The sequence below is a fragment of the Anopheles funestus genome, chromosome 2RL (assembly GCF_943734845.2).
Source record: "Anopheles funestus chromosome 2RL, idAnoFuneDA-416_04, whole genome shotgun sequence".
NCBI classification, from domain to species: domain Eukaryota; kingdom Metazoa; phylum Arthropoda; class Insecta; order Diptera; family Culicidae; genus Anopheles; species Anopheles funestus.
In genome coordinates, this window is record NC_064598.1 from 14,958,594 (window position 1) to 14,980,431 (window position 21,838).

Here is a 21,838-nt window from a genome sequence, read left to right on the forward strand (position 1 = left end):
AAATTTCATAAGGCTTACCCCTTACGATTTTTTTGGGAAATTTTGCAAAAAAATTAAATTGTTTTATTTTAATGCCAATGGGTTTCAAAAAGTTTCTTTTCACTCAAATAATGCTTGAAATAAAAAAAAAGTGAAAAATAATAAAAAAATCAAAAAATTAGAAAAAAATGAAAATTTTCCTCATTTTTGCACCAAATTTTGCCTATAACTCGGTCGGTATCCAACGAATCGCCAATCTTTAACCTGTGGTCGATAGATGGCACCAATGGCTACATTTTCTTCTTGGACAGCCATGCCCTCAGATGTCTGTGCCAGAAGTTATTCGAGGAACCAAGTTCCTTACCCTGTTTGAGAAAATGTAAAATTTTCCTCATTTTTGAGCAATGTAGCAAAAATTTTAAATGTGATATATTTTGATGGGAACTTGTTGCAATAAGTTTCTTTTCACTTAAATAGTGCTTTAAATTTAAAAAAGAATAAAAAATCAGAAAAAAATTTTAAAAAAAATTTCAACTCGAAAATTTCATAAGGCTTACCCCTTACGATTTTTTTGGGAAATTTTGCAAAAAAAATTAAATTGTTTTATTTTAATGCCAATGGGTTTCAATGAGTTTCTTTTCACTCAAATAATGCTTGAAATAAAAAAAAAGAGTGAAAAATAATAAAAAAATCAAAAAATTAGAAAAAATTGAAAATTTTCCTCATTTTTGCACCAAATTTTGCCTATAACTCGGTCGGTATCCAACGGATCGCCAATCTTTAACATGTGGTCGATAGATGGCACCAATGGCTACATTTTCTTCTTGGACAGCCATGCCTGCAGATGTCTGTGCCAGAAGTTATTCGAGGAACCAAGTTCCTTACCCTGTTTGAGAAAATGTAAAATTTTCCTCATTTTTGAGCAATGTAGCAAAAATTTTAAATGTGATATATTTTGATGGGAACTTGTTGCAATATGTTTCTTTTCACTTAAATAGTGGTTTAAATTAAAAAAAGAATAAAAAATCAGAAAAAAATTTTAAAAAAAATTTCAACTCGAAAATTTCATAAGGCTTACCCCTTACGATTTTTTTGGGAAATTTTGCAAAAAAAATTAAATTGTTTTATTTTAATGCCAATGGGTTTCAATGAGTTTCTTTTCACTCAAATAATGCTTGAAATAAAAAAAAAAGAGTGAAAAATAATAAAAAAATCAAAAAATTAGAAAAAAATGAAAATTTTCCTCATTTTTGCACCAAATTTTGCCTATAACTCGGTCGGTATCCAACGGATCGCCAATCTTTAACATGTGGTCGATAGATGGCACCAATGGCTACATTTTCTTCTTGGACAGCCATGCCTGCAGATGTCTGTGCCAGAAGTTATTCGAGGAACCAAGTTCCTTACCCTGTTTGAGAAAATGTAAAATTTTCCTCATTTTGCTCCAAATTTTGCCTATAACTCGGTCGGTATCCAACGGATCGCCAATCTTTAACCTGTGGTCGATAGATGGCATCAATGGCTACATTTTCTTCTTGGACAGCCATGCCCTCAGATGTCTGTGCCAGAAGTTATTCGAGGAACCAAGTTCCTTACCCTGTTTGAGAAAATGTAAAATTTTCCTCATTTTTGAGCAATGTAGCAAAAATTTTAAATGTGATATATTTTGATGGGAATTTGTTGCAATAAGTTTCTTTTCACTTAAATAGTGCTTTAAATTAAAAACAGAATAAAAAATCAGAAAAAAAATTTAAAAAAAATTTCAACTCGAAAATTTCATAAGGCTTACCCCTTACGATTTTTTTGGGAAATTTTGCAAAAAAAATTAAATTGTTTTATTTTAATGCCAATGGGTTTCAAAAAGTTTCTTTTCACTCAAATAATGCTTGAAATAAAAAAAAAAGAGTGAAAAATAATAAAAAAATCAAAAAATTAGAAAAAATTGAAAATTTTCCTCAATTTTTGCACCAAATTTTGCCTATAACTCGGTCGGTATCCAACGGATCGCCAATCTTTAACCTGTGGTCGATAGATGGCACCAATGGCTACATTTTCTTCTTGGACAGCCATGCCCTCAGATGTCTGTGCCAGAAGTTATTCCAGGAACCAAGTTCCTTACCCTGTTTGAGAAAATGTAAAATTTTCCTCATTTTTGAGCAATGTAGCAAAAAATTTAAATGTGATATATTTTGATGGGAATTTGTTGCAATAAGTTTCTTTTCACTTAAATAGTGCTTTAAATTAAAAAAAGAATAAAAAATCAGAAAAAATTTAAAAAAAAATTTCAACTCGAAAATTTCATAAGGCATACCCCTTGCGATTTTTTTGGGAAATTTTGCAAAAAAAATTAAATTGTTTTATTTTAATGCCAATGGGTTTCAATGAGTTTCTTTTCACTCAAATAATGCTTGAAATAAAAAAAAAAAGTGAAAAATAATAAAAAAAATCAAAAAATTAGAAAAAAATGAAAATTTTCCTCATTTTTGCACCAAATTTTGCCTATAACTCGGTCGGTATCCAACGGATCGCCAATCTTTAACCTGTGGTCGATAGATGGCACCAATGGCTACATTTTCTTCTTGGACAGCCATGCCCTCAGATGTCTGTGCCGGAAGTTATTCGAGGAACCAAGTTACTTACCCTGTTTGAGAAAATGTAAAATTTTCCTCATTTTGCTCCAAATTTTGCCTATAACTCGGTCGGTATCCAACGGATCGCCAATCTTTAACCTGTGGTCGATAGATGGCACCAATGGCTACATTTTCTTCTTGGACAGCCATGCCCTCAGATGTCTGTGCCAGAAGTTATTCGAGGAACCAAGTTCCTTACCCTGTTTGAGAAAATGTAAAATTTTCCTCATTTTGCTCCAAATTTTGCCTATAACTCGGTCGGTATCCAACGGATCGCCAATTTTTAACCTGTGGTCGATAGATGGCATCAATGGCTACATTTTCTTCTTGGACAGCCATGCCCTCAGATGTCTGTGCCAGAAGTTATTCGAGGAACCAAGTTCCTTACCCTGTTTGAGAAAATGTAAAATTTTCCTCATTTTGCTCCAAATTTTGCCTATATCTCGGTCGGTATCCAACGGATCGCCAATCTTTAACCTGTGGTCGATAGATGGCATCAATGGCTACATTTTCTTCTTGGACAGCCATGCCCTCAGATGTCTGTGCCAGAAGTTATTCGAGGAACCAAGTTCCTTAGCCTGTTTCAGAAAATGTAAAATTTTCCTCATTTTTGAGCAATGTAGCAAAAATTTTAAATGTGATATATTTTGATGGGAACTTGTTGCAATAAGTTTCTTTTCACTTAAATAGTGCTTTAAATTTAAAAAAGAATAAAAAATCAGAAAAAAAATTTTAAAAAAATTTCAACTCGAAAATTTCATAAGGCTTACCCCTTACGATTTTTTTGGGAAATTTTGCAAAAAAAATTAAATTGTTTTATTTTAATGCCAATGGGTTTCAATAAGTTTCTTTTCACTCAAATAATGCTTGAAATAAAAAAAAAGTGAAAAATAATAAAAAAATCAAAAAATTAGAAAAGAATGAAAATTTTCCTCATTTTGCTCCAAATTTTGCCTATAACTCGGTCGGTATCCAACGGATCGCCAATCTTTAACCTGTGGTCGATAGATGGCATCAATGGCTACATTTTCTTCTTGGACAGCCATGCCCTCAGATGTCTGTGCCAGAAGTTATTCGAGGAACCAAGTTCCTTAGCCTGTTTCAGAAAATGTAAAATTTTCCTCATTTTTGAGCAATGTAGCAAAAATTTTAAATGTGATATATTTTGATGGGAACTTGTTGCAATAAGTTTCTTTTCACTTAAATAGTGCTTTAAATTTAAAAAAGAATAAAAAATCAGAAAAAAATTTTAAAAAAAATTTCAACTCGAAAATTTCATAAGGCTTACCCCTTACGATTTTTTTGGGAAATTTTGCAAAAAAAATTAAATTGTTTTATTTTAATGCCAATGGGTTTCAATAAGTTTCTTTTCACTCAAATAATGCTTGAAATAAAAAAAAAAGTGAAAAATTATAAAAAAATCAAAAAATTAGAAAAAAATGAAAATTTTCCTCATTTTTGCACCAAATTTTGCCTATAACTCGGTCGGTATCCAACGGATCGCCAATCTTTAACCTGTGGTCGATAGATGGCACCAATGGCTACATTTTCTTCTTGGACAGCCATGCCCTCAGATGTCTGTGCCAGAAGTTATTCGAGGAACCAAGTTCCTTACCCTGTTTGAGAAAATGTAAAATTTTCCTCATTTTTGAGCAATGTAGCAAAAATTTTAAATGTGATATATTTTGATGGGAATTTGTTGCAATAAGTTTCTTTTCACTTAAATAGTGCTTTAAATTTAAAAAAGAATAAAAAATCAGAAAAAAATTTTAAAAAAAATTTCAACTCGAAAATTTTATAAGGCTTACCCCTTGCGATTTTTTTGGGAAATTTTGCAAAAAAAAATTAAATTGTTTTATTTTAATGCCAATGGGTTTCAATGAGTTTCTTTTCACTCAAATAATTTATTTATAATTAGTTATTACGGCTTAGGCCGTATTGTCAGCCTCTGAAGCTGAAGGCTCAAATAATGCTTGAAATAAAAAAAAGAGTGAAAAATAATAAAAAAAATCAAAAAATTAAAAAAAAATGAAAATTTTCCTCATTTTTGCACCAAATTTTGCCTATAACTCGGTCGGTATCCAACGGATCGCCAATCTTTAACCTGTGGTCGATAGATGGCACCAATGGCTACATTTTCTTCTTGGACAGCCATGCCCTCAGATGTCTGTGCCAGAAGTTATTCGAGGAACCAAGTTCCTTACCGTGTTTGAGAAAATGTAAATTTTTCCTCATTTTGCTCCAAATTTTGCCTATAACTCGGTCGGTATCCAACGGATCGCCAATCTTTAACCTGTGGTCGATAGATGGCACCAATGGCTACATTTTCTTCTTGGACAGCCATGCCCTCAGATGTCTGTGCCAGAAGTTATTCGAGGAACCAAGTTCCTTACCCTGTTTGAGAAAATGTAAAATTTTCCTCATTTTGCTCCAAATTTTGCCTATATCTCGGTCGGTATCCAACGGATCGCCAATCTTTAACCTGTGGTCGATAGATGGCATCAATGGCTACATTTTCTTCTTGGACAGCCATGCCCTCAGATGTCTGTGCCAGAAGTTATTCGAGGAACCAAGTTCCTTAGCCTGTTTCAGAAAATGTAAAATTTTCCTCATTTTTGAGCAATGTAGCAAAAATTTTAAATGTGATATATTTTGATGGGAACTTGTTGCAATAAGTTTCTTTTCACTTAAATAGTGCTTTAAATTTAAAAAAGAATAAAAAATCAGAAAAAAAATTTTAAAAAAATTTCAACTCGAAAATTTCATAAGGCTTACCCCTTACGATTTTTTTGGGAAATTTTGCAAAAAAAATTAAATTGTTTTATTTTAATGCCAATGGGTTTCAATAAGTTTCTTTTCACTCAAATAATGCTTGAAATAAAAAAAAAGTGAAAAATAATAAAAAAATCAAAAAATTAGAAAAAAATGAAAATTTTCCTCATTTTGCTCCAAATTTTGCCTATAACTCGGTCGGTATCCAACGGATCGCCAATCTTTAACCTGTGGTCGATAGATGGCATCAATGGCTACATTTTCTTCTTGGACAGCCATGCCCTCAGATGTCTGTGCCAGAAGTTATTCGAGGAACCAAGTTCCTTAGCCTGTTTCAGAAAATGTAAAATTTTCCTCATTTTTGAGCAATGTAGCAAAAATTTTAAATGTGATATATTTTGATGGGAACTTGTTGCAATAAGTTTCTTTTCACTTAAATAGTGCTTTAAATTTAAAAAAGAATAAAAAATCAGAAAAAATTTTTAAAAAAATTTCAACTCGAAAATTTCATAAGGCTTACCCCTTACGATTTTTTTGGGAAATTTTGCAAAAAAAATTAAATTGTTTTATTTTAATGCCAATGGGTTTCAATAAGTTTCTTTTCACTCAAATAATGCTTGAAATAAAAAAAAAAGTGAAAAATTATAAAAAAATCAAAAAATTAGAAAAAAATGAAAATTTTCCTCATTTTGCTTCAAATTTTGCCTATAACTCGGTCGGTATCCAACGGATCGCCAATCTTTAACCTGTGGTCGATAGATGGCATCAATGGCTACATTTTCTTCTTGGACAGCCATGCCCTCAGATGTCTGTGCCAGAAGTTATTCGAGGAACCAAGTTCCTTAGCCTGTTTCAGAAAATGTAAAATTTTCCTCATTTTTGAGCAATGTAGCAAAAATTTTAAATGTGATATATTTTGATGGGAATTTGTTGCAATAAGTTTCTTTTCACTTAAATAGTGCTTTAAATTTAAAAAAGAATAAAAAATCAGAAAAAAAATTTTAAAAAAATTTCAACTCGAAAATTTCATAAGGCTTACCCCTTACGATTTTTTTGGGAAATTTTGCAAAAAAAATTAAATTGTTTTATTTTAATGCCAATGGGTTTCAATAAGTTTCTTTTCACTCAAATAATGCTTGAAATAAAAAAAAAAGTGAAAAATAATAAAAAAATCAAAAAATTAGAAAAAAATGAAAATTTTCCTCATTTTTGCACCAAATTTTGCCTATAACTCGGTCGGTATCCAACGGATCGCCAATCTTTAACCTGTGGTCGATAGATGGCACCAATGGCTACATTTTCTTCTTGGACAGCCATGCCCTCAGATGTCTGTGCCAGAAGTTATTCGAGGAACCAAGTTCCTTACCCTGTTTGAGAAAATGTAAAATTTTCCTCATTTTGCTCCAAATTTTGCCTATAACTCGGTCGGTATCCAACGGATCGCCAATCTTTAACCTGTGGTCGATAGATGGCATCAATGGCTACATTTTCTTCTTGGACAGCCATGCCCTCAGATGTCTGTGCCAGAAGTTATTCGAGGAACCAAGTTCCTTACCCTGTTTGAGAAAATGTAAAATTTTCCTCATTTTGCTCCAAATTTTGCCTATAACTCGGTCGGTATCCAACGGATCGCCAATCTTTAACCTGTGGTCGATAGATGGCATCAATGGCTACATTTTCTTCTTGGACAGCCATGCCCTCAGATGTCTGTGCCAGAAGTTATTCGAGGAACCAAGTTCCTTAGCCTGTTTCAGAAAATGTAAAATTTTCCTCATTTTTGAGCAATGTAGCAAAAATTTTAAATGTGATATATTTTGATGGGAACTTGTTGCAATAAGTTTCTTTTCACTTAAATAGTGCTTTAAATTTAAAAAAGAATAAAAAATCAGAAAAAAATTTTTAAAAAAATTTCAACTCGAAAATTTCATAAGGCTTACCCCTTACGATTTTTTTGGGAAATTTTGCAAAAAAAAATAAATTGTTTTATTTTAATGCCAATGGGTTTCAATAAGTTTCTTTTCACTCAAATAATGCTTGAAATAAAAAAAAAGTGAAAAATTATAAAAAAATCAAAAAATTAGAAAAAAATGAAAATTTTCCTCATTTTTGCACCAAATTTTGCCTATAACTCGGTCGGTATCCAACGGATCGCCAATCTTTAACCTGTGGTCGATAGATGGCACCAATGGCTACATTTTCTTCTTGGACAGCCATGCCCTCAGATGTCTGTGCCAGAAGTTATTCGAGGAACCAAGTTCCTTAGCCTGTTTCAGAAAATGTAAAATTTTCCTCATTTTTGAGCAATGTAGCAAAAATTTTAAATGTGATATATTTTGATGGGAACTTGTTGCAATAAGTTTCTTTTCACTTAAATAGTGCTTTAAATTTAAAAAAGAATAAAAAATCAGAAAAAAATTTTAAAAAAAATTTCAACTCGAAAATTTCATAAGGCTTACCCCTTGCGATTTTTTTGGGAAATTTTGCAAAAAAAATTAAATTGTTTTATTTTAATGCCAATGGGTTTCAATAAGTTTCTTTTCACTCAAATAATGCTTGAAATAAAAAAAAAAGTGAAAAATAATAAAAAAAATCAAAAAATTAGAAAAAAATGAAAATTTTCCTCATTTTTGCACCAAATTTTGCCTATAACTCGTTCGGTATCCAACGGATCGCCAATCTTTAACCTGTGGTCGATAGATGGCACCAATGGCTACATTTTCTTCTTGGACAGCCATGCCCTCAGATGTCTGTGCCAGAAGTTATTCGAGGAACCAAGTTCCTTACCCTGTTTGAGAAAATGTAAAATTTTCCTCATTTTGCTTCAAATTTTGCCTATAACTCGGTCGGTATCCAACGGATCGCCAATCTTTAACCTGTGGTCGATAGATGGCATCAATGGCTACATTTTCTTCTTGGACAGCCATGCCCTCAGATGTCTGTGCCAGAAGTTATTCGAGGAACCAAGTTCCTTAGCCTGTTTCAGAAAATGTAAAATTTTCCTCATTTTTGAGCAATGTAGCAAAAATTTTAAATGTGATATATTTTGATGGGAATTTGTTGCAATAAGTTTCTTTTCACTTAAATAGTGCTTTAAATTTAAAAAAGAATAAAAAATCAGAAAAAAAATTTTAAAAAAATTTCAACTCGAAAATTTCATAAGGCTTACCCCTTACGATTTTTTTGGGAAATTTTGCAAAAAAAATTAAATTGTTTTATTTTAATGCCAATGGGTTTCAATAAGTTTCTTTTCACTCAAATAATGCTTGAAATAAAAAAAAAAGTGAAAAATAATAAAAAAATCAAAAAATTAGAAAAAAATGAAAATTTTCCTCATTTTTGCACCAAATTTTGCCTATAACTCGGTCGGTATCCAACGGATCGCCAATCTTTAACCTGTGGTCGATAGATGGCACCAATGGCTACATTTTCTTCTTGGACAGCCATGCCCTCAGATGTCTGTGCCAGAAGTTATTCGAGGAACCAAGTTCCTTACCCTGTTTGAGAAAATGTAAAATTTTCCTCATTTTGCTCCAAATTTTGCCTATAACTCGGTCGGTATCCAACGGATCGCCAATCTTTAACCTGTGGTCGATAGATGGCATCAATGGCTACATTTTCTTCTTGGACAGCCATGCCCTCAGATGTCTGTGCCAGAAGTTATTCGAGGAACCAAGTTCCTTACCCTGTTTGAGAAAATGTAAAATTTTCCTCATTTTGCTCCAAATTTTGCCTATAACTCGGTCGGTATCCAACGGATCGCCAATCTTTAACCTGTGGTCGATAGATGGCATCAATGGCTACATTTTCTTCTTGGACAGCCATGCCCTCAGATGTCTGTGCCAGAAGTTATTCGAGGAACCAAGTTCCTTAGCCTGTTTCAGAAAATGTAAAATTTTCCTCATTTTTGAGCAATGTAGCAAAAATTTTAAATGTGATATATTTTGATGGGAACTTGTTGCAATAAGTTTCTTTTCACTTAAATAGTGCTTTAAATTTAAAAAAGAATAAAAAATCAGAAAAAAATTTTAAAAAAAATTTCAACTCGAAAATTTCATAAGGCTTACCCCTTACGATTTTTTTGGGAAATTTTGCAAAAAAAAATAAATTGTTTTATTTTAATGCCAATGGGTTTCAATAAGTTTCTTTTCACTCAAATAATGCTTGAAATAATAAAAAAGTGAAAAATTATAAAAAAATCAAAAAATTAGAAAAAAATGAAAATTTTCCTCATTTTTGCACCAAATTTTGCCTATAACTCGGTCGGTATCCAACGGATCGCCAATCTTTAACCTGTGGTCGATAGATGGCACCAATGGCTACATTTTCTTCTTGGACAGCCATGCCCTCAGATGTCTGTGCCAGAAGTTATTCGAGGAACCAAGTTCCTTACCCTGTTTGAGAAAATGTAAAATTTTCCTCATTTTTGAGCAATGTAGCAAAAATTTTAAATGTGATATATTTTGATGGGAATTTGTTGCAATAAGTTTCTTTTCACTTAAATAGTGCTTTAAATTTAAAAAAGAATAAAAAATTAGAAAAAATTTTAAAAAAAATTTCAACTCGAAAATTTTATAAGGCTTACCCCTTGCGATTTTTTTGGGAAATTTTGCAAAAAAAATTAAATTGTTTTATATTAATGCCAATGGGTTTCAATGAGTTTCTTTTCACTCAAATAATGCTTGAAATAAAAAAAAGAGTGAAAAATAATAAAAAAAAATCAAAAAATTAAAAAAAAATTAAAATTTTCCTCATTTTTGCACCAAATTTTGCCTATAACTCGGTCGGTATCCAACGGATCGCCAATCTTTAACCTGTGGTCGATAGATGGCACCAATGGCTACATTTTCTTCTTGGACAGCCATGCCCTCAGATGTCTGTGCCAGAAGTTATTCGAGGAACCAAGTTCCTTACCCTGTTTGAGAAAATGTAAAATTTTCCTCATTTTGCTCCAAATTTTGCCTATAACTCGGTCGGTATCCAACGGATCGCCAATCTTTAACCTGTGATCGATAGATGGCACCATTGGCTACATTTTCTTCTTGGACAGCCATGCCCTCAGATGTCTGTGCCAGAAGTTATTCGAGGAACCAAGTTCCTTACCCTGTTTGAGAAAATGTAAAATTTTCCTCATTTTGCTCCAAATTTTGCCTATAACTCGGTCGGTATCCAACGGATCGCCAATCTTTAACCTGTGGTCGATAGATGGCATCAATGGCTACATTTTCTTCTTGGACAGCCATGCCCTCAGATGTCTGTGCCAGAAGTTATTCGAGGAACCAAGTTCCTTAGCCTGTTTCAGAAAATGTAAAATTTTCCTCATTTTTGAGCAATGTAGCAAAAATTTTAAATGTGATATATTTTGATGGGAACTTGTTGCAATAAGTTTCTTTTCACTTAAATAGTGCTTTAAATTTAAAAAAGAATAAAAAATCAGAAAAAAATTTTTAAAAAAATTTCAACTCGAAAATTTCATAAGGCTTACCCCTTACGATTTTTTTGGGAAATTTTGCAAAAAAAATTAAATTGTTTTATTTTAATGCCAATGGGTTTCAATAAGTTTCTTTTCACTCAAATAATGCTTGAAATAAAAAAAAAGTGAAAAATAATAAAAAAATCAAAAAATTAGAAAAAAATGAAAATTTTCCTCATTTTCATTTTCATTTTTGAGCAATGTAGCAAAAATTTTAAATGTGATATATTTTGATGGGAATTTGTTGCAATAAGTTTCTTTTCACTTAAATAGTGCTTTAAATTTAAAAAAGAATAAAAAATCAGAAAAAAAAATTTAAAAAAATTTCAACTCGAAAATTTCATAAGGCTTACCCCTTACGATTTGTTTGGGAAATTTTGCAAAAAAAATTAAATTGTTTTATTTTAATGCCAATGGGTTTCAATAAGTTTCTTTTCACTCAAATAATGCTTGAAATAAAAAAAAAAGTGAAAAATAATAAAAAAATCAAAAAATTAGAAAAAAAATGAAAATTTTCCTCATTTTTGCACCAAATTTTGCCTATACCTCGGTCGGTATCCAACGGATCGCCAATCTTTAACCTGTGGTCGATAGATGGCACCAATGGCTACATTTTCTTCTTGGACAGCCATGCCCTCAGATGTCTGTGCCAGAAGTTATTCGAGGAACCAAGTTCCTTAGCCTGTTTCAGAAAATGTAAAATTTTCCTCATTTTTGAGCAATGTAGCAAAAATTTTAAATGTGATATATTTTGATGGGAACTTGTTGCAATAAGTTTCTTTTCACTTAAATAGTGCTTTAAATTTAAAAAAGAATAAAAAATCAAAAAAAATTTTAAAAAAAATTTCAACTCGAAAATTTCATAAGGCTTACCCCTTGCGATTTTTTTGGGAAATTTTGCAAAAAAAATTAAATTGTTTTATTTTAATGCCAATGGGTTTCAATAAGTTTCTTTTCACTCAAATAATGCTTGAAATAAAAAAAAAAAGTGAAAAATAATAAAAAAATCAAAAAATTAGAAAAAAATGAAAATTTTCCTCATTTTTGCACCAAATTTTGCCTATAACTCGTTCGGTATCCAACGGATCGCCAATCTTTAACCTGTGGTCGATAGATGGCACCAATGGCTACATTTTCTTCTTGGACAGCCATGCCCTCAGATGTCTGTGCCAGAAGTTATTCGAGGAACCAAGTTCCTTACCCTGTTTGAGAAAATGTAAAATTTTCCTCATTTTGCTTCAAACTTTGCCTATAACTCGGTCGGTATCCAACGGATCGCCAATCTTTAACCTGTGGTCGATAGATGGCATCAATGGCTACATTTTCTTCTTGGACAGCCATGCCCTCAGATGTCTGTGCCAGAAGTTATTCGAGGAACCAAGTTCCTTAGCCTGTTTCAGAAAATGTAAAATTTTCCTCATTTTTGAGCAATGTAGCAAAAATTTTAAATGTGATATATTTTGATGGGAATTTGTTGCAATAAGTTTCTTTTCACTTAAATAGTGCTTTAAATTTAAAAAAGAATAAAAAATCAGAAAAAAAATTTTAAAAAAATTTCAACTCGAAAATTTCATAAGGCTTACCCCTTACGATTTTTTTGGGAAATTTTGCAAAAAAAATTAAATTGTTTTATTTTAATGCCAATGGGTTTCAATAAGTTTCTTTTCACTCAAATAATGCTTGAAATAAAAAAAAAAAGTGAAAAATAATAAAAAAATCAAAAAATTAGAAAAAAATGAAAATTTTCCTCATTTTTGCACCAAATTTTGCCTATAACTCGGTCGGTATCCAACGGATCGCCAATCTTTAACCTGTGGTCGATAGATGGCACCAATGGCTACATTTTCTTCTTGGACAGCCATGCCCTCAGATGTCTGTGCCAGAAGTTATTCGAGGAACCAAGTTCCTTACCCTGTTTGAGAAAATGTAAAATTTTCCTCATTTTGCTCCAAATTTTGCCTATAACTCGGTCGGTATCCAACGGATCGCCAATCTTTAACCTGTGGTCGATAGATGGCATCAATGGCTACATTTTCTTCTTGGACAGCCATGCCCTCAGATGTCTGTGCCAGAAGTTATTCGAGGAACCAAGTTCCTTAGCCTGTTTCAGAAAATGTAAAATTTTCCTCATTTTTGAGCAATGTAGCAAAAATTTTAAATGTGATATATTTTGATGGGAATTTGTTGCAATAAGTTTCTTTTCACTTAAATAGTGCTTTAAATTTAAAAAAGAATAAAAAATCAGAAAAAAAATTTTAAAAAAATTTCAACTCGAAAATTTCATAAGGCTTACCCCTTACGATTTTTTTGGGAAATTTTGCAAAAAAAATTAAATTGTTTTATTTTAATGCCAATGGGTTTCAATAAGTTTCTTTTCACTCAAATAATGCTTGAAATAAAAAAAAAAGTGAAAAATAATAAAAAAATCAAAAAATTAGAAAAAAATGAAAATTTTCCTCATTTTTGCACCAAATTTTGCCTATAACTCGGTCGGTATCCAACGGATCGCCAATCTTTAACCTGTGGTCGATAGATGGCACCAATGGCTACATTTTCTTCTTGGACAGCCATGCCCTCAGATGTCTGTGCCAGAAGTTATTCGAGGAACCAAGTTCCTTACCCTGTTTGAGAAAATGTAAAATTTTCCTCATATCTGTGGTCGATAGATGGCACCATTGGCTACATTTTCTTCTTGGACAGCCATGCCCTCAGATGTCTGTGCCAGAAGTTATTCGAGGAACCAAGTTCCTTACCCTGTTTGAGAAAATGTAAAATTTTCCTCATTTTGCTCCAAATTTTGCCTATAACTCGGTCGGTATCCAACGGATCGCCAATCTTTAACCTGTGGTCGATAGATGGCATCAATGGCTACATTTTCTTCTTGGACAGCCATGCCCTCAGATGTCTGTGCCAGAAGTTATTCGAGGAACCAAGTTCCTTAGCCTGTTTCAGAAAATGTAAAATTTTCCTCATTTTTGAGCAATGTAGCAAAAATTTTAAATGTGATATATTTTGATGGGAACTTGTTGCAATAAGTTTCTTTTCACTTAAATAGTGCTTTAAATTTAAAAAAGAATAAAAAATCAGAAAAAAATTTTTAAAAAAATTTCAACTGGAAAATTTCATAAGGCTTACCCCTTACGATTTTTTTGGGAAATTTTGCAAAAAAAAATAAATTGTTTTATTTTAATGCCAATGGGTTTCAATAAGTTTCTTTTCACTCAAATAATGCTTGAAATAAAAAAAAAGTGAAAAATTATAAAAAAATCAAAAAATTAGAAAAAAATGAAAATTTTCCTCATTTTTGCACCAAATTTTGCCTATAACTCGGTCGGTATCCAACGGATCGCCAATCTTTAACCTGTGGTCGATAGATGGCACCAATGGCTACATTTTCTTCTTGGACAGCCATGCCCTCAGATGTCTGTGCCAGAAGTTATTCGAGGAACCAAGTTCCTTACCCTGTTTGAGAAAATGTAAAATTTTCCTCATTTTGCTTCAAATTTTGCCTATAACTCGGTCGGTATCCAACGGATCGCCAATCTTTAACCTGTGGTCGATAGATGGCACCAATGGCTACATTTTCTTCTTGGACAGCCATGCCCTCAGATGTCTGTGCCAGAAGTTATTCGAGGAACCAAGTTCCTTACCGTGTTTGAGAAAATGTAAATTTTTCCTCATTTTGCTCCAAATTTTGCCTATAACTCGGTCGGTATCCAACGGATCGCCAATCTTTAACCTGTGGTCGATAGATGGCACCAATGGCTACATTTTCTTCTTGGACAGCCATGCCCTCAGATGTCTGTGCCAGAAGTTATTCGAGGAACCAAGTTCCTTACCCTGTTTGAGAAAATGTAAAATTTTCCTCATTTTTGAGCAATGTAGCAAAAATTTTAAATGTGATATATTTTGATGGGAATTTGTTGCAATAAGTTTCTTTTCACTTAAATAGTGCTTTAAATTTAAAAAAGAATAAAAAATCAGAAAAAAAAATTTAAAAAAATTTCAACTCGAAAATTTCATAAGGCTTACCCCTTACGATTTGTTTGGGAAATTTTGCAAAAAAAATTAAATTGTTTTATTTTAATGCCAATGGGTTTCAATAAGTTTCTTTTCACTCAAATAATGCTTGAAATAAAAAAAAAGTGAAAAATAATAAAAAAATCAAAAAATTAGAAAAAAATGAAAATTTTCCTCATTTTTGCACCAAATTTTGCCTATACCTCGGTCGGTATCCAACGGATCGCCAATCTTTAACCTGTGGTCGATAGATGGCACCAATGGCTACATTTTCTTCTTGGACAGCCATGCCCTCAGATGTCTGTGCCAGAAGTTATTCGAGGAACCAAGTTCCTTAGCCTGTTTCAGAAAATGTAAAATTTTCCTCATTTTTGAGCAATGTAGCAAAAATTTTAAATGTGATATATTTTGATGGGAATTTGTTGCAATAAGTTTCTTTTCACTTAAATAGTGCTTTAAATTTAAAAAAGAATAAAAAATCAGAAAAAATTTTAAAAAAAATTTCAACTCGAAAATTTTATAAGGCTTACCCCTTGCGATTTTTTTGGGAAATTTTGCAAAAAAAATTAAATTGTTTTATTTTAATGCCAATGGGTTTCAATGAGTTTCTTTTCACTCAAATAATGCTTGAAATAAAAAAAAGAGTGAAAAATAATAAAAAAAATCAAAAAATTAAAAAAAAATGAAAATTTTCCTCATTTTTGCACCAAATTTTGCCTATAACTCGGTCGGTATCCAACGGATCGCCAATCTTTAACCTGTGGTCGATAGATGGCACCAATGGCTACATTTTCTTCTTGGACAGCCATGCCCTCAGATGTCTGTGCCAGAAGTTATTCGAGGAACCAAGTTCCTTACAGTGTTTGAGAAAATGTAAATTTTTCCTCATTTTGCTCCAAATTTTGCCTATAACTCGGTCGGTATCCAACGGATCGCCAATCTTTAACCTGTGGTCGATAGATGGCACCAATGGCTACATTTTCTTCTTGGACAGCCATGCCCTCAGATGTCTGTGCCAGAAGTTATTCGAGGAACCAAGTTCCTTACCCTGTTTGAGAAAATGTAAAATTTTCCTCATTTTTGAGCAATGTAGCAAAAATTTTAAATGTGATATATTTTGATGGGAATTTGTTGCAATAAGTTTCTTTTCACTTAAATAGTGCTTTAAATTTAAAAAAGAATAAAAAATCAGAAAAAAAAATTTAAAAAAATTTCAACTCGAAAATTTCATAAGGCTTACCCCTTACGATTTGTTTGGGAAATTTTGCAAAAAAAATTAAATTGTTTTATTTTAATGCCAATGGGTTTCAATAAGTTTCTTTTCACTCAAATAATGCTTGAAATAAAAAAAAAGTGAAAAATAATAAAAAAATCAAAAAATTAGAAAAAAATGAAAATTTTCCTCATTTTTGCACCAAATTTTGCCTATACCTCGGTCGGTATCCAACGGATCGCCAATCTTTAACCTGTGGTCGATAGATGGCACCAATGGCTACATTTTCTTCTTGGACAGCCATGCCCTCAGATGTCTGTGCCAGAAGTTATTCGAGGAACCAAGTTCCTTAGCCTGTTTCAGAAAATGTAAAATTTTCCTCATTTTTGAGCAATGTAGCAAAAATTTTAAATGTGATATATTTTGATGGGAACTTGTTGCAATAAGTTTCTTTTCACTTAAATAGTGCTTTAAATTTAAAAAAGAATAAAAAATCAGAAAAAATTTTAAAAAAAATTTCAACTCGAAAATTTCATAAGGCTTACCCCTTGCGATTTTTTTGGGAAATTTTGCAAAAAAAATTAAATTGTTTTATTTTAATGCCAATGGGTTTCAATAAGTTTCTTTTCACTCAAATAATGCTTGAAATAAAAAAAAAGTGAAAAATAATAAAAAAATCAAAAAATTAGAAAAAAAATGAAAATTTTCCTCATTTTTGCACCAAATTTTGCCTATAACTCGGTCGGTATCCAACGGATCGCCAATCTTTAACCTGTGGTCGATAGATGGCACCAATGGCTACATTTTCTTCTTGGACAGCCATGCCCTCAGATGTCTGTGCCAGAAGTTATTCGAGGAACCAAGTTCCTTACCCTGTTTGAGAAAATGTAAAATTTTCCTCATTTTGCTTCAAATTTTGCCTATAACTCGGTCGGTATCCAACGGATCGCCAATCTTTAACCTGTGGTCGATAGATGGCATCAATGGCTACATTTTCTTCTTGGACAGCCATGCCCTCAGATATCTGTGCCAGAAGTTATTCGAGGAACCAAGTTCCTTAGCCTGTTTCAGAAAATGTAAAATTTTCCTCATTTTTGAGCAATGTAGCAAAAATTTTAAATGTGATATATTTTGATGGGAATTTGTTGCAATAAGTTTCTTTTCACTTAAATAGTGCTTTAAATTTAAAAAAGAATAAAAAATCAGAAAAAAAAATTTAAAAAAATTTCAACTCGAAAATTTCATAAGGCTTACCCCTTACGATTTTTTTGGGAAATTTTGCAAAAAAAATTAAATTGTTTTATTTTAATGCCAATGGGTTTCAATAAGTTTCTTTTCACTCAAATAATGCTTGAAATAAAAAAAAAAGTGAAAAATAATAAAAAAATCAAAAAATTAGAAAAAAATGAAAATTTTCCTCATTTTTGCACCAAATTTTGCCTATAACTCGGTCGGTATCCAACGGATCGCCAATCTTTAACCTGTGGTCGATAGATGGCACCAATGGCTACATTTTCTTCTTGGACAGCCATGCCCTCAGATGTCTGTGCCAGAAGTTATTCGAGGAACCAAGTTCCTTACCCTGTTTGAGAAAATGTAAAATTTTCCTCATTTTGCTCCAAATTTTGCCTATAACTCGGTCGGTATCCAACGGATCGCCAATCTTTAACCTGTGGTCGATAGATGGCATCAATGGCTACATTTTCTTCTTGGACAGCCATGCCCTCAGATGTCTGTGCCAGAAGTTATTCGAGGAACCAAGTTCCTTAGCCTGTTTCAGAAAATGTAAAATTTTCCTCATTTTTGAGCAATGTAGCAAAAATTTTAAATGTGATATATTTTGATGGGAATTTGTTGCAATAAGTTTCTTTTCACTTAAATAGTGCTTTAAATTTAAAAAAGAATAAAAAATCAGAAAAAAAATTTTAAAAAAATTTCAACTCGAAAATTTCATAAGGCTTACCCCTTACGATTTTTTTGGGAAATTTTGCAAAAAAAATTAAATTGTTTTATTTTAATGCCAATGGGTTTCAATAAGTTTCTTTTCACTCAAATAATGCTTGAAATAAAAAAAAAAGTTGAAAATAATAAAAAAATCAAAAAATTAGAAAAAAATGAAAATTTTCCTCATTTTTGCACCAAATTTTGCCTATAACTCGGTCGGTATCCAACGGATCGCCAATCTTTAACCTGTGGTCGATAGATGGCACCAATGGCTACATTTTCTTCTTGGACAGCCATGCCCTCAGATGTCTGTGCCAGAAGTTATTCGAGGAACCAAGTTCCTTACCCTGTTTGAGAAAATGTAAAATTTTCCTCATTTTGCTCCAAATTTTGCCTATAACTCGGTCGGTATCCAACGGATCGCCAATCTTTAACCTGTGGTCGATAGATGGCATCAATGGCTACATTTTCTTCTTGGACAGCCATGCCCTCAGATGTCTGTGCCAGAAGTTATTCGAGGAACCAAGTTCCTTAGCCTGTTTCAGAAAATGTAAAATTTTCCTCATTTTTGAGCAATGTAGCAAAAATTTTAAATGTGATATATTTTGATGGGAATTTGTTGCAATAAGTTTCTTTTCACTTAAATAGTGCTTTAAATTTAAAAAAAGAATAAAAAATCAGAAAAAAAATTTTAAAAAAATTTCAACTCGAAAATTTCATAAGGCTTACCCCTTACGATTTGTTTGGGAAATTTTGCAAAAAAAATTAAATTGTTTTATTTTAATGCCAATGGGTTTCAATAAGTTTCTTTTCACTCAAATAATGCTTGAAATAAAAAAAAAAGTGAAAAATAATAAAAAAATCAAAAAATTAGAAAAAAATGAAAATTTTCCTCATTTTTGCACCAAATTTTGCCTATACCTCGGTCGGTATCCAACGGATCGCCAATCTTTAACCTGTGGTCGATAGATGGCACCAATGGCTACATTTTCTTCTTGGACAGCCATGCCCTCAGATGTCTGTGCCAGAAGTTATTCGAGGAACCAAGTTCCTTACCCTGTTTGAGAAAATGTAAAATTTTCCTCATTTTGCTCCAAATTTTGCCTATAACTCGGTCGGTATCCAACGGATCGCCAATCTTTAACCTGTGGTCGATAGATGGCACCAATGGCTACATTTTCTTCTTGGACAGCCATGCCCTCAGATGTCTGTGCCAGAAGTTATTCGAGGAACCAAGTTCCTTACCCTGTTTGAGAAAATGTAAAATTTTCCTCATTTTGCTCCAAATTTTGCCTATAACTCGGTCGGTATCCAACGGATCGCCAATCTTTAACCTGTGGTCGATAGATGGCATCAATGGCTACATTTTCTTCTTGGACAGCCATGCCCTCAGATGTCTGTGCCAGAAGTTATTCGAGGAACCAAGTTCCTTAGCCTGTTTCAGAAAATGTAAAATTTTCCTCATTTTTGAGCAATGTAGCAAAAATTTTAAATGTGATATATTTTGATGGGAACTTGTTGCAATAAGTTTCTTTTCACTTAAATAGTGCTTTAAATTTAAAAAAGAATAAAAAATTAGAAAAAAAATTTAAAAAAAATTTCAACTCGAAAATTTCATAAGGCTTACCCCTTACGATTTTTTTGGGAAATTTTGCAAAAAAAATTAAATTGTTTTATTTTAATGTCAATGGGTTTCAATGAGTTTCTTTTCACTCAAATAATGCTTGAAATAAAAAAAAAAGTGAAAAATAATAAAAAAATCAAAAAATTAGAAAAAAATGAAAATTTTCCTCATTTTTGCACCAAATTTTGCCTATAACTCGGTCGGTATCCAACGGATCGCCAATATTTAACCTGTGGTCGATAGATGGCACCAATGGCTACATTTTCTTCTTGGACAGCCATGCCCTCAGATGTCTGTGCCAGAAGTTATTCGAGGAACCAAGTTCCTTACCCTGTTTGAGAAAATGTAAAATTTTCCTCATTTTGCTCCAAATTTTGCCTATAACTCGGTCGGTATCCAACGGATCGCCAATCTTTAACCTGTGGTCGATAGATGGCATCAATGGCTACATTTTCTTCTTGGACAGCCATGCCCTCAGATGTCTGTGCCAGAAGTTATTCGAGGAACCAAGTTCCTTAGCCTGTTTCAGAAAATGTAAAATTTTCCTCATTTTTGAGCAATGTAGCAAAAATTTTAAATGTGATATATTTTGATGGGAATTTGTTGCAATAAGTTTCTTTTCACTTAAATAGTGCTTTAAATTTAAAAAAGAATAAAAAATCAGAAAAAAATTTTAAAAAAAATTTCAACTCGAAAATTTCATAAGGCTTACCCCTTACGATTTTTTTGGGAAATTTTGCAAAAAAAATTAAATTGTTTTATTTTAATGCCAATGGGTTTCAATAAGTTTCTTTTCACTCAAATAATGCTTGAAATAAAAAAAAAGTGAAAAATAATAAAAAAATCAAAAAATTAGAAAAAAATGAAAATTTTCCTCATTTTGCTCCAAATTTTGCCTATAACTCGGTCGGTATCCAACGGATCGCCAATCTTTAACCTGTGGTCGATAGATGGCACCAATGGCTACATTTTCTTCTTGGACAGCCATGCCCTCAGATGTCTGTGCCAGAAGTTATTCGAGGAACCAAGTTCCTTACCCTGTTTGAGAAAATGTAAAATTTTCCTCATTTTGCTCCAAATTTTGCCTATAACTCGGTCGGTATCCAACGGATCGCCAATCTTTAACCTGTGGTCGATAGATGGCATCAATGGCTACATTTTCTTCTTGGACAGCCATGCCCTCAGATGTCTGTGCCAGAAGTTATTCGAGGAACCAAGTTCCTTAGCCTGTTTCAGAAAATGTAAATTTTCCTCATTTTTGAGCAATGTAGCAAAAATTTTAAATGTGATATATTTTGATGGGAACTTGTTGCAATAAGTTTCTTTTCACTTAAATAGTGCTTTAAATTTAAAAAAGAATAAAAAATCAGAAAAAAAATTTTTAAAAAAATTTCAACTCGAAAATTTCATAAGGCTTACCCCTTACGATTTTTTTGGGAAATTTTGCAAAAAAAATTAAATTGTTTTATTTTAATGCCAATGGGTTTCAATAAGTTTCTTTTCACTCAAATAATGCTTGAAATAAAAAAAAAGTGAAAAATAATAAAAAAATCAAAAAATTAGAAAAAAATTAAAATTTTCCTCATTTTTGCACCAAATTTTGCCTATAACTCGGTCGGTATCCAACGAATCGCCAATCTTTAACCTGTGGTCGATAGATGGCACCAATGGCTACATTTTCTTCTTGGACAGCCATGCCCTCAGATGTCTGTGCCAGAAGTTATTCGAGGAACCAAGTTCCTTACCCTGTTTGAGAAAATGTAAAATTTTCCTCATTTTTGAGCAATGTAGCAAAAATTTTAAATGTGATATATTTTGATGGGAACTTGTTGCAATAAGTTTCTTTTCACTTAAATAGTGCTTTAAATTTAAAAAAGAATAAAAAATCAGAAAAAAAATTTTAAAAAAATTTCAACTCGAAAATTTCATAAGGCTTACCCCTTACGATTTTTTTGGGAAATTTTGCAAAAAAAATTAAATTGTTTTATTTTAATGCCAATGGGTTTCAATAAGTTTCTTTTCACTCAAATAATGCTTGAAATAAAAAAAAAGTGAAAAATAATAAAAAAATCAAAAAATTAGAAAAGAATGAAAATTTTCCTCATTTTGCTCCAAATTTTGCCTATAACTCGGTCGGTATCCAACGGATCGCCAATCTTTAACATGTGGTCGATAGATGGCATCAA